We start from the raw sequence: 13,476 nt of genomic DNA, 5'->3' as shown, positions 1-13,476 counted from the left end.
GTGCGAGAGTGGGTGTGAATATGTATGGTTGTGTGTTTGGTAGTGTGTGTGTGGGTGCAGGGTGTGTGTGTGTGTCTTTGTGTGTTGGTGTGTGTCTATGCATGGGAGGGTGGGAGTGAATGTATGTGTGTGTACGTGTGTGGTTATGTCTATGTGGGTAAGTGTGTGTTTGGCAGTAGGCATGTGTGGGTGTGTGCTTTACTGTGTGAGAATGTGATGTGTGCGTGTGGGTGAGGGAGAATGCATGTATGTGCAACTGTTTGTGGGTGTGTGGGTGAGTGTTTTTTTTGCGTATGTATGTGCCTGTGTGTTCGGCGTGGGTGTGGTAATGCGGTTTGTGCGTGGTTGTGTATGTGTGTGAGTGATTTTGTGTGTGTGTATGTGTATATGGGTGTGCCTGTTTTGGGTGTGTGTATATGTGTAAGTGTGGGCGTGTGCGTACGTCTGTGAGACAGTGTACGTGTGCGTTTGTGGGCATGTGTGTGGATGTGTAGGGGTGTTGTGTCTGTGTGTGTGGACATGAGTGAGTGTGTTAGGGTGTCTTAGGGTGAATGGGTGCGGATGGATGAGTCTCTGAGGGCGTCTTAATGTGTGTGTGGGAAGGTGCGGGTGTTTTATGAATGTTTGTGAATGCGTGGTTTCCTGTCTGGGTGTGGTTGTGTGAGTGTATCTATGAACGGGTTTGTGTTTGCAGGTGGGTGCTGGTGTGTCTGCTTGGTGTGACTATGTGTGCGTGAGGGAGTTTGTTTGTGCTTATGTGTGTGTGACTGTGAGTGAGGGAGTATGCGTGAATGTGTGTTTGTGAAACTGTTTTACAGACTGGAAGTGTATATGTGCGCGCGTGAGGGTTTGTGTGTGTGTATATGTGGGAGGTGCGCGTGTGTGTAAGAGGGTGCGTGTCTGTTGGTGTGTCTCGGATTGAGGGTGTGTATGGCAGGGGCGGGCGTGTGTGTGTGTGTCTGAGGATGAGTGCCTCAGTGTGTACGAATGTGTGTTGGTGAGTATGTGTGGCTGTGGGTTTGTATGGAGGTGTGACTGCATGTGTGTGGCTATGTGTATGTGTGTGTGTGTTTATGTGTGTGCGTGATTGAGTGTATGCATGTGGGAGTTGTGAGTTGCTTTTGATTGTGTGGATGTAATCGTACGTGAATGTGTCGTTTTATGAATGTGTGTTTGTGGGAGCGTTGGTGTCTCTCTTTGTCTTTCAGTGTGTGTATGTATTTGACTCTTTGTGTGGTGTGAGTGTGTGTATTTGTGTCTGTATCTGTGAGTATTTTTATTGGTTCATGGGATGTGTCAGCATGTATTGCCCGTCCCGAATTGTATTTGTGTATGTATCTCCCTGGGTGGCTGTCAGTCAGTTTATTTGTGTCTGTGTGTGTGTTTATGTATGTGTCTCTCGTTGTGTCTGTGAGAGTGTGTATTTGTGTGTCTGTGTGTGAGTTTTTAATATTCGTCCAGGGGACGTGAGGGCCGGAGGCTGTGTGAGCATGTATTACCCATCCTTAAATAAGAGCACAGTACGACGTCTTACAGCGCCCGGTAAAATACTTCTTACTGTGCTCACCCCAGTCAAACGCCATCATCTTCACTTCATAATTGAGGGCAGTTAAGAGTCAACCACATTGCAGTGAGTATGGAACCACTCGTAGGTCAGACCAGGTAAGGATGGCACATTTCCTTACATAAAGGGATTTAAATGGGGTTTTCCGACAATCGACAATGGCTTCATCGTCTGGGTTAGAGTTTTTATTTCCAGATATTTTATTGAGATTAAGTTCCATCACATACCGCGGTGGGATTCTAACCCAGGTCCACAGATCATTATCCGAGATCTTTAGATTATTACTCCAGCGACAATACCTCTAAGTTACTGTATTTGTGTCACTCTGTGTTTGAGTGTGTGTACTTACCGCTCTCTGTGTCTGTCACTGTTTTTGTGTCTCTGTCTCCGTGAGTCATTGTATTTGTTTTATGTGTCTGTGTGTGTATTTATGACTCTGTGTCTGTGACAGTCTGTATGTGTGTATCTATCTCTGTGATTGTTTGTCTTTGTATCTCTGTCTCTGTGAACCTCTGTACTAGTGACTCTGTGAGCCTGTGTGTTTGTGCCTCTGTGGTTGTGAGTGTGTCTATTTTTATCTGTATGTGTGTATTTTTGTCTCTGTGTCTATCACAGTCTGTATGTGTGTACCTATCTCTGTGATTGTCTGTTTGTATCTCTGTCTCTGTGAGTCTGTGTATTTGTGTCTGTGCCTGTGAGTGTGTATCCGTGTCTCTGTGTCTTTCTGAGTGTACCTATATGTTTCTATGTATGTCTGTGGCTGTGTATATTTGTATCTGTGAGTGTGAGGGTGTGAATTTGTTTTCTGTGTGTGAGGGTGAATATTTGTGTCTGTGCGTGAATGTGTGTTTTAGTGCCACCCTGAGTGTGTGTGTAGATTTGTTTCTCTATGTGTCTGTGAGTGCCTCTTTTTCTTTCCGTGTCTCTGTGTTTGTGTATGTTTGTGTGTATGAGTTTATAATAGTGTCTGTGTAAGTGTGTGTATTTGAAACGCTAGGTCTGTGCGTATAGGTACTTCTATCCATGCGCCTGCGAGTGTGTGGATTTGTGTCTTTGTGTGTCTGTGAATGCGTGCAATTGTGTCTCTCTATTAATGTGTGCATTAGTGCCTGTGTGAGTGTGGGTATTAACGTATCTTTGTGTTAGTGTGTGTATAGTGTGTTTCATTTCATTTTCATTTTCATTCGTATTGGTTTATCTGTAACTGTATGTGTATATATTAGTGTCTGTGTGTATGGAGTGTGTATATTAGTGTTCCCAGGTGCCTGTGCGTGTGTGTATTAGTTTCTCCTCTCTCTCTGAGTCTGTGTGTATTAGTGTGTCACTATTTGTGTGAGTGTGAGTCGTCTCTATTTCTGTGTACTTGTCTGACTTTGTCAACACTATCTCAATTAAACTGAGAATGTCTTCCCCAGCCTGATGCATTGCTTATTTCTCTTCCTCACAGTGAACCTCATCACAATTGTTATCCTGAAGAGGAAAAACTGTGGTCTGTCCAAATGTGTCACTTGTTACCTGGTGGCCATGGCAGTGGGGTATCTGCTGGTCGTTATTCTCGACCTGATATTGAGACACATTCCCATTGTTTTTAAAGAGCAGTTTTATTTCCTGAACACTATGCCCCTGTGTAATATCCACGCCGTCCCGATTTATGCAGACACTGACTGCTCTGTGTGGTTCACCGTCACTTTCACCTTTGATCGATTTGTGGCCATATGTTGCCCGAAGCTGAAAAGTAAATATTGCAGCGAGAAAACGGCGGCTGTGGTTCTGGGAACAGTGGCTGTGCTGAGCTGTTTGAAGAACATTTTCTGGTATTTTATGTTCACCGGTCGGTATCGACTATTGAACAGCCCCTGGTTTTGTGTTGTCACAATGGATGTTATGTTGTCTCCGTTCTGGGGAATAATCGAGTTCCTCCACAACATTATAACCCCGTGTGTTCCATTTGTCCTGATTCTGCTGATCAATGTTCTCACCGTCAGACACATTGTCCTGAGAAGCAGGGCCCGCAGGAGACTCCGGGCTCACAGCAGTGGGCACAGTCCCAGAGACCCAGAGATAGAAAGTAGGAGGAAATGCATCATTTTACTGTTTATTATCTCGGCAAATTTCATCGTGTTATGGTCAGTGTTAATCTTTTATTCTATCTGGGGCCGGATGGAATATCTGGGGTATAAGTCTGTATGGTTAGATTATTATGTTATGGAATTGGGTTTCACCCTGCAGCTCTTGAGCTGCTGCACAAACACGGCGATTTACGCCGTGACACAGACTCAGTTCAGGCAGCAGTTGAAGAATGTGCTGAAAATCCCCATTACTTCGATTATTCAATTTATTAAACCTTGAGATGAAAACCCACCCGCATGGCAACTCTCTCGTCCCACAGCCGGTGATACTGCCCATGACCAGTCAGCCTCAACCGGATTTGTCATCCTGCATTATCGTGAGAGACGGTCGGCCTCCATGCCGTCTCCCTGCGTTTGTGTATGTTTGTGTGTCTGAGTTTGTATTAGTGTCTGTGTCTATATGTGAATATTTGAGTCTCTACGTCTGTGAGTCTGGGGACTTCTATCTATGCGTCTGAAAGTGTGTGGATTTCCTTGCGTTGCCAGGGAAACATTCGGCGACCATCTTGCTTTTCCGAGAAGACGAAAGTCACCTTGTGTGCTAATTCTGATTGCGATAAGCATCTGATGACTGTAACCCACATGAACATTGAAGCTGAGATGATCACCCCTCTCCGATATAATCTCTCCAATTTATATACTCAATTCCCCAACCGATGAAGTCACCTGCATTGCCCCTCTCAGTGATCCGTTCTTTGTACACCCATATCCCTCTGCCTATCAATACTCCTATGCTCCTGCATTTACTGTTATAATCCTGTGCTGTACGTTGCCTGGGAGTATTTGACGTGGATACAGTAGAGAGACCTGTAATCTGTATCAAACCCCAGTGTTTGATAGAGTTTCGAAATCTCGAATGAATGTGTTCTGTTAGTCCCTTTGTGTGTTGGGTCAGTTTATAAATGCTGTTTTATTGTTTGTGTGTTTGGTCAGTTTATAAATGTTGTTTTAGTGTCGGTTTGTTTGGTCATTTTAATCAATGCCCTTTTATTGTCTGTGTTTGGTCGGTTTATTAATGTTGTTATAGTGTCAGTGTATTTGCCCATGTATTAAAGATGTATGATTGTCCCTGTGTTTGGTCCGTTTATCAATTTCGTTTTAGTGCCTGTGTTTGGTCAGTTTGTTATAGAACATACAACATAGAACAGAGAGCACAGAACTGGCCCTTTGGCCGTCGATGTTGTGCCGATAATTGTCTGAAACCAAGATCAAGTTACCCCACTCCCTGTCATTCTGGTGTGCTCCATGTGCCGACCCAATAACCGCTTGAAAGTTCATACAGTGTCCAACTCCACTGTCACAGCAGGCAGTCCATTCCATACCCTAACCAATCTCTGAGTAAATAACCTACCTCGGACATCCCTCCTAAATCTCCCACCCTGAATCTTATAGTTATGCCCCCTTGTAACAGCTACATCCACCCGAGAAAATAGTTTCTCAACGTCCACTCTATCTATCCCCCTCATTATCTTATAAACCTCCTCCGCTCCAAAGAGAAAAGCCCTAGCTCCCTCAACCTTTCCTCAAAAGACCGATCCTGCAAACCAGGCAGCATCCTGGTAAATCTCCTTTTCACCATTTCCAATGCTTCCACATCCTTCCGATAATGAGGTGACCAGAACTGCACACAATACTCCAAATGTGGTCTAACCAAGGTCTTGTACAGTTGCAGCATAACCCCATGGCTCTTAAACCCAAGCCCCCTGTTAATAAACTAACACACTGTAAGCCTTCTTCAGGGCTCTAACCATTGAGTGGCAACCTTTACAGATCTGTGGACAAGAACCCCAAGATCTCTCTGTTCCTCCACATTCCTCAGAACCCTGCCGTTGACCCTGTAATCCGCATTCAAATTTTTTTCCACCAAAATAAATCACCTCACACTTTTCCGGGTTAAATTCCATCTGCCATTTTTTGGCCCAGCTCTGCATCTTATCAATGTCTCTTTGCAGCCTACAGCAGCCCTCCACCTCATCCACTACTCCACCAATATTGGTGTCATCAGCAAATTTACTGACCCACCGTTCAGCCCCCTCCTCCAAGTCATTGATAAAAATCACAAATAGCAGAGGACCCTGTGGTACACCGCTGGTACCTGGTCTCAGTCTGAAAATGTTCTATCCACCACCACCCTCTGTCTTCTACGTGGTAGCCAGTTACTTATCCAATTGGCCAAATTTCCCTCTACCCCACACCTCCTTACTTTCTTCATGAGCCGACCATGGGGAACCTTATCAAACGCCTCACTAAAATCCATATATACGACATCAACTGCTCTACCTTCATCTACACATTTAGTTACCTCCTCAAAGATTGCAATCAAGTTTGTCAGACCTACCCTTCACGAGTCTGTGTTGACAATCCCGGATTAAGCTGTATATTTCCAAATGGTCATAAATCCTATACTTCAGGACCTTTTCCATTATCTTCCCGACCACCGAAGTAAGACTAACTGGCCTATAATTACCAGGGTCATTCTTATTCCCTTTCTTGAACAGAGGAGCAACATTCGCCAATCTCCAGTCCTCTGGCAATATCCTCGTGGACAGCGAGAACCCAAAGATTAAAGCCAAAGGCTCTGCAATCTCATCCCTTGCCTCCCAAAGAATCCTTGGGTGTATCCCATCTGGCGCAGGGCACTTGTCGACCCTCAGCTTTTTCAAATTGCTAATACATCCTTCCTCAGAACATCTACTTACTCCAGCCTACCCGCCTGAATCACACTCTCATCCTCAAAAACATGGCCCCTCTGCTTTGTGAACACTGAAGAAAAGTATCCATTCAACACCTCTTCTATTTCTTCTGACTCCATGCACAAGTTCCCACTACTGTCCTTCACCGGCCCTACCCTCACCCTGGTCATTCTTTTATTTTTCACATAAGAGTAAAAGGCCTTGGGGTTTTCCTTCATCCGACCCGCCAAGGACTTCTCATGCCCCCTCCGAGCTCTCCTAAGCTCTTTTTTCAGCTCATTCCGTGTTACCTTGTAAGCGACCCTACTGAACCTTGTTTTCTCATCCTTACATGCACTTCCTTTTTCCTCTTGACAAGACATTCAATCTCTTTTGTGAACCATGGTTCTCTCACGCGTCCATTTTCTCCCTGACTGACAGGGACATGCCTATCAAGGACACGCAGTATTTGTTCCTTGAACCAGCTCCACTTTTCATTTGTGCCTTTCCCTGACAGTTTCTGTTTCCATCTTACGCTCTCTAATTCTTGCCTAATCGCATCATAATTACCCCTCCCCCAATTATAAACCTTGCCCTGCCGTATGGCCCTATCCCTCTCCATTGCAATAGTGAAAGACACCGAATTGTGATCACTCTCTCCAACGACCTCTCCCATCAACAAATCTAACACTTGGCCCGGTTCATTACACAATGCCAAATCCAATGTGCCCCCTCTTGTCGGCCTATCCACATATTGTGTCAGGAAATCCTCCTACACACAATGTACAAAGACTGCCCCACCCGGACTGTTCGACCTATCGAGGTTCCAATCAATATTTGGAACGTGAAAGTCACCCATGATCCTGAGACCTACACACCTATCCATAATCTGCTGTGTAACTTCTTCCACCACCTCTCTATTACTATTTGGGGGCCCATCGAAAACTCCTAACAATGTGACCGCTCCTTTCCTAAATCTAACTTCGGCCCATATTACCTCAGTAGGCGGATCCCCTTCAAACTGCCTTTCTGCAGCCGTTAAACTGTCCTTGATTAACAATGCTACTCCTCCACCACTTTTACCACCTTCCTTACTCTTACTGAAACATCTATACACCGGAACTTCCAACAACCATTCCTGTCCCTGTCCTAACCATGTCTCCGTAATGGCCATAACATCGTAGTCCGAAGTACCAATCCACGCTCCAAGTTCACCTACCTTATTCCGGATGGTACTTGCATTGAAGTAGACACACTTCAACCCACCTTTCTGTCTACCGGTACACTCCTGCGACCTTGATGCCCTCCTCAGGACCTCACGACTCTCGACACTGGCTTGTGGACTACAGCTCGTTTTCCCAGCCCCCTGATAAATTAGTTTAACCCCCTCCCCCCACCCCCCGAAGAGCCGTAGCAAATTTCCCTCCCAGGATATTGGTGCCCCTGTGGTTCAGGTGCAAACCGTCCTGTCTGTACAGGTCCCACGTTCACCAGAATGTGTTCCAATTATCCACGTACCTGAAACCCTCCCTCCTACACCATTCCTGCAGACACGTGTTTATCTGCACTCTCTCCCTGTTCCTCACCTGACTAGCACGTGGCACCGGCAACAAACCAGAGCTGACAACATGGTTTGTCCTGTCTCTCAGCTGCCACCGTAGCTCCCTAAATTCCTGTTTTAAATCCCCGTCCCTTTTCTTACCTATGTCGTTGGTGCCGATGTGTCCCACGACTTGTGACTGCTCCCCATCCCCTTTAAGGATTCTGAAAACACGGTCCGAGACGCCACGGACCCTGGAACCCAGGAGGCAACGTACCATCCGCGAGTCTCTTTCGTTGCCACAGAACTGTCTATCTGTCCATCTAACTATCCAGACCCCAATAACTATTGCTCTCCTGCTCTCCCTCCTTCCCTTCTGAGTCACAGGGACAGACTCAGTGCTGGAGATCCGTTCACTGTGGCTTACCCCTGGTGGGTCGTCCTCCTGAACAGTATCCAAAACGGGATACTTGTTACTGAGGGGAACGACCAGAGAGGATCCCTGCACTGACTGCTTCCTCCCAGCCCCGCTCACTGTTACCCATCTATCTTGATTCTTCGGGGTAACTACAACCCTGAAGCTACTATCTATGACCACCTCTGCCTCCCGAATGATCCGAAGTTCATCCAGCTCCAGCTCCAGTTCCCTAACGCGGTGTCTGAGGAGCTGGAGATGGGTGCACTTCCCACAGGTGAAATCAGCAAGGACACTGACGGCGTCCCTCACCTCAAACATTCTGCAGGAGTAACATTGCACTGCCTTCCCTGCCATCCCCTCTAGATATAAAAAGAAAAAGAAAGAAGAGCTTACCTAATATTCACTCTACCCCTTAGGTTAGAGGAGGTGGAGGGGTGGTGTAGTGTCGTTTATAAACTGCCCAACTTAAATACAAGTAAAAATAAAACACTTAAACAGCAACCACTGCGCCCCACACGAGAACAGCAATCAGCAGTTATGGGCCTGCGCAAACAATTTCAATTTTACTACTTACCCAGCAGTCACTCTGTCCTCACTCCGACTGGATTCAGCTGGAAAATCCCAACAGTAAGTTTTTAAGAAACATTTAGTCCCCTTCTCAGCAAGCACTCACTCAGCCACCACTGCGCCCCGCTCGATAACACCTCAGGGAAAAGAAAAACTACTTACCTGTCACCAGCCAATCACTTATCTGCATGCTGTGACGTCACAGTTCAACTCCTTTCTTCTTCTACCTGCCCTCGAGTCTCCCTTATTAATGCTGTTTTATTGTCTGTGTCGAGGAAATTATCAGTCAGCACTTCGAGTTTTCACCAAAGGTCTTTTAATTAAACATTAAGTTCGTGGAGGGCTGGAGACGCAGCAGTCATTACAAATGCCCTGTGTTACAGGGGTAAAGGCAAAATATTTATATGATACATTAAGCAATATCTGGGACAGACAGCATTTCTTTAGATTAGCGAGAGACAGAAAACGAAGCAGGCTGCAGTTATGTTTTAATAACAAAACCCTGGGTTCCATGCCGAAGCAACATAAAATCATGTTGTCAGCAAAGCAATGTGCAGCTGTACAGTGGTTTACATTGTATGACCTTCTGACTATTTCATTCTGTGCTCTTGCCTGAAATAAGGCTAAATATCCATTATGCTTCGCCAAGTGTCTATTTCCATGAAATATAGTCAAGCAGGTGGTTAAAATGAATACACTTCAACAGGCAACTAATTCGCAAACTAAAGTATCTTCTATAATTCCCTCGTTGTTGATCTTATGATCAACACTTGTTAGTACATTAGTGTCCTCCACTGCAAAGGGTGGGGTATAATGAAAGGGGAATCGACAGGCTCTTGATTGTGAAGTTGCTGGGACCACGGAGGCAATGCTGACAAATGCGCCCCCATGTCCGGCCACACACCGAGCAACATTTAAATAGTATCCATACCACAATCAGAATTACAACGGTGATTATAATCCAAAACACAATCCTCTGTCCGAACAATCCCAATCACCCAAAGCCAAAGTCCCATCCCCCATCCTCATGAAACGTTGTTAGCTCTCTACGAATGTGATCCACCAGGTTATCAATTTTCTCTGAGTCTTCAGGGATGGACGTGCAGCAGTCACTTCCAATCAGGTCATAAGTACCTCCCTTTTCAGCAAGCATGAAGGGCCATCCTATTCTGCAGGGCAACCGCTCTTATAGCAACCATCTCAGTTACTAACTGTAAGTGCTGTTTAAAAACTTCCTTACCTTGCAGGTCAGCCGTTAGTTTCGGGAGTTCAGTTTCGGGAGCGGCCACAGGGAGCATGTGCTGCTGGGAAAGGTAAGTGCTGTTTAAAAACGTCCTTACCTTGCAGGTCAGCTGTTAGATTCGGGAGTTCAGTTTCGGGAGAAGGCCTATTGGCTGACTGTAAATCAGGAAGGACACAAAAGGTGTGGCTGAAGGGCCTTTAGAAAGGGAGTGCAGGAAGCAAACAGAGTGTATCTGAGTTTGGGTAAGGCTGAGTTCGGGTAAGAGGTGAGTGAGGGCTGTTTTTTTGGAGTTTGGTGTTTGGGGTTGAGTTTCCAAAAAAAAAACAATTGATTCAGTAAATTAATTAACTGGCTAAGGGAATTTGGTGCTCATCTCAAGGAGGTGCAGAGAAGCAGACCTGTGAGGGAGTCTCGGGAGCAATTACATCACAGCCAGCAGGTAAGTGATTGGCTTGTGACTAGTAAGTGATTTTTCTTTTCTCTCTTTGACTTTCTCATAGCTGTGTAGTGTAGTTCAAATTTAACTTCAGGTTTAAGTCATGGCAGGAGAGCTCAGACCCGTGTCATCCTCCTCTTGTGAGATGTGCCAATTCAGGGACCCTTCTGGTGTCCCTGACTCCTTCATCTGCAAGAAGTGTGTCCAACTGCAGCTCCTGTTAGACCGCTTGACGGCTCTGGAGCTGCGGATGGATTCACTTTGAAGCTTCCGCGATGCTGAGGAAGTTGTGGATAGCACATTCAGTGAGTTGGTCACACCGCAGATTAAAATTACTGAGGCAGATAGGGAATGGGTGACCAACAGACAGAGGAAGAGTAGGAAGGCAGTACAGGGATCCCCTGCGGCCATCTCCCTCCAAAACAGATTTACCATTTTGGAAACTGTTGGGGGAGATGGCTCACCAGGGGAAGGTGGCAGCAGCCAGGTTCATGGCACCGTGGCTGGCTCTGCTGCACAGAAGGGCGGGAAAAAGAGTGTCAGAGCTATAGTGATAGGAGGTTCAATTGTAAGGGGAATAGACAGTCGTTTCTGCGGACGCAAACGAGAATCCAGGTTGGTATGTTGCCTCCCTGGTGCAAGGGTCAAGGATGTCTCGGAGCGGCTGCAGGGCATTCTGGAGGGAGAGGGTGAACAGCCAGCTGTCGTGGTGCATATAGGCACCAACGATATAGGTAAAACACGGGATGAGGTCCTACAAGCTGAATTTAGGGAGTTAGGAGTTAAACTAAAAAGTAGGACCTCAAAGGTAGTAATCTCAGGATTGCTACCAGTGCCACGTGATAGTCAGAGTAGGAATGGCAGGATAGCTAGGATGAATACGCGGCTTGAGAGATGGTGCAAGAGGGAGGGTTTCAAATTCCTGGGACATTGGGACCGGTTCTGGGGGAGGTGGGACCTGTACAAATCGGACGGTCTGCATCTGGGTGGGACCGGAACCAATGTTCTCGGGGTGTGTTTGCTAGTGCAGTTGGGGAGGGTTTAAACTAATGTGGCAGGGGGATGGGAACCGATGTAGGAAGTCAGTGGGGACGGAAACAAAAGGCAGGAAGGGAGAGTGTGTAAAGCATGACCAGAGAAAGCAGGGCAGAGAGCAAGGAAAGTCTACATTAAACTGCATTTATTTCAATGCAAGGGGCCTGACGGGCAAAGCGGATGAACTCAGGGCATGGATGGGCACATGGGACTGGGATCTTATAGCTATGACTGAAACATGGCTAAGGGAGGGGCAGGACTGGCAGCTCAATGTTCCGGGGTACAGATGCTATAGAAAGGATAGAACAGGAGGTAAGAGAGGAGGGGGAGTGGCGTTTTTGATTAGGGAGAACATCACGGCAGTACTTAGAGGGGATATATCCGAGGGTTCGCCCACTGAGTCTATATGGGTGGAACTGAAAAATAAGAAGGGAGAGATCACCTTGATAGGACTGTACTACAGGCCCCCAAATAGCCAGCGGGAAAGTGAGGAGCAAATATGTAAGGAGATAACATTTAGCTGCAAGAAAAATAGGGTGGTAATAGTCGGGGACTTTAACTTTCCCAACATTGACTGGGACAGCCATAGCATTAGGGGCTTGGATGGAGGGAAATTTGTTGAGTGTATTCAGGAGGAATTTCTCATTCAGTATGTGGATGGACCGACTAGAGAGGGGGCAAAACTTGACCTCGTCTTGGGAAATAAGGAAGGGCAAGTCACAGAAGTGTTAGTGAGGGATCACTTTGGGACAAGTGACCATAACTCCATTAGTTTTAAGATAGCTATGGAGAATGATAGGTCTGGCCCAAGAGTTAAAATTCTTAATTGGGGCAAGGCCAATTTTGATGGTATCAGACAGGAACTTGCAGAGGTAGATTGGGGGAGACTGTTGGCAGGCAAAGGGACGGCTGGTAAATGGGAGGCTTTTAAAAATGTGTTAACCAGGGTTCAGGGTAAGCACATTCCCTTTCGAGTGAAAGGCAAGGCTGGTAGAAGTAGGGAACCCTGGATGACTCGAGATATTGAGACTCTGGTCAAAAAGAAGAAGGAGGCATATGACGTACATAAACAACTGGGATCAAGTGGATCCCTTGAAGAGAATAGAGATTGTCGAAATAGAGTTAAGAGGGAAATCAGGAGGGCAGAAAGGGGACATGAAATTGCTTTGGCAAATAATGCAAAGGAGAATCCAAAGAGCTTCTACAGATACATAAAGGGAAAAAGAGTAACTAGGGACAGAGGAGGGCCTCTTAAGGATCAACAAGGACATCTATGTCCAGAGCCACAAGAGTTGTGTGAGATCCTGAATGAATATTTCTCATCGGTATTCACGGTGGAAAAAGGCATGGATGTTAGGAAACTAAGGGAAATAAATAGTGATGTCTTGCGAAGTGTGCATATTACAGAGGAGGAGGTGCTGGAAGTCTTAAAGCGCATCAAGGTAGATAAATCCCCGGGACCTGATGAAATGTATCCCAGGATGTTGTGGGAGGCTAGGGAGGAAATTGCGGGTCCCCTAACAGAGATATTTGAATCATCGGCAGCCACAGGTGAGGTGCCTGAAGATTGGAGAGTGGCGAATGTTGTGCCCTTGTTTAAGAAGGGCAGCAGGGAAAAGCCTGGGAACTACAGACCGGTGAGCATAACGTCTGTAGTAGGTAAGTTGCTAGAAGGTATTCTGAGAGGCAGGATCTACAAGCATTTAGAGAGACAAGGACTGATTCGGGGCAGTCAACATGGCTTTGTGCGTGGAAAATCATGTCTCACAAATTTGATTGAGTTTTTTGAGGGGGTGACCAAGAAGGTAGATGAGGGCAGTGCAGCAGACGTTGTCTACATGGACTTTAGCAAAGCCTTTGACAAGGTACCGC

The sequence above is a fragment of the Scyliorhinus torazame genome, chromosome 23, assembly GCF_047496885.1.
Source record: "Scyliorhinus torazame isolate Kashiwa2021f chromosome 23, sScyTor2.1, whole genome shotgun sequence".
In the NCBI taxonomy this organism is placed as follows: Eukaryota; Metazoa; Chordata; class Chondrichthyes; order Carcharhiniformes; family Scyliorhinidae; genus Scyliorhinus; species Scyliorhinus torazame.
Note: the sequence above shows the minus strand (reverse complement) of the source record.